Below are 752 nucleotides of genomic sequence, written 5' to 3' on the forward strand. Positions count from 1 at the left end.
TAGACCCCCCCCCCATTTATGGGCTGACTACCACTGGAGAAAGATCTTTTTCTGGAGATCTCTTCTTTGTGGAGTCTTTCATCGTGAGCCTGAATCTTCAAATATGGGTGAGTATTCCTTCTCTGTTTGTTTTTTTTCTGTTTCACCATGATGTTTTTTCTAACTGTAACACTTGGTGTTGTTACAGCTGAATTTAACAGCCTGCAAGTAGTTTCTCTCTACAAAATATCTCAAGATAAATGAGGAGGAAGTGAGCTGTTGAAGTTGTAGGAGTGGGGGCTGGACTTGATGATCTCTTGAGGTCCCTTTCAACCCTTGTAATTCTGTGATCTCTGTTGGTAAGTGGGTTTCAACAGACCATTTGCCATGGGATATATTGTAGTAGCTTCTCACTTATTTAATTTGAGGAACTCGAAGGCACTGCTGCAGTTTAATCGCGGTGGTTCTTTAATGGCCTATGCTGATTGATACTGGATACAACGCACTGAACTATATAGAAGGAATGCTTTTCTGTCTTTCAGTGCTGATACAAAGGCAGGAGGGAAATAATATGCTCCCTAACTGGGTGCTTTCCAACAGTAACACTAATTTGGTTAAATACCTTTTCACATTGAATACTGAATTTTTCATGATAAGTACTGAACAATAAAAGCATATTAAAGACAGTTCTGTCACAACAATACAGACTATACCTGTGCATGGTTATGAAAGAAAGTGGGAAATTATCTGTGCTTTGTGTAACTGGTTTTTTT

The sequence above is a fragment of the Meleagris gallopavo genome, unplaced genomic scaffold (assembly GCF_000146605.3).
Source record: "Meleagris gallopavo isolate NT-WF06-2002-E0010 breed Aviagen turkey brand Nicholas breeding stock unplaced genomic scaffold, Turkey_5.1 ChrUn_random_7180001848644, whole genome shotgun sequence".
NCBI classification, from domain to species: Eukaryota; Metazoa; Chordata; class Aves; order Galliformes; family Phasianidae; genus Meleagris; species Meleagris gallopavo.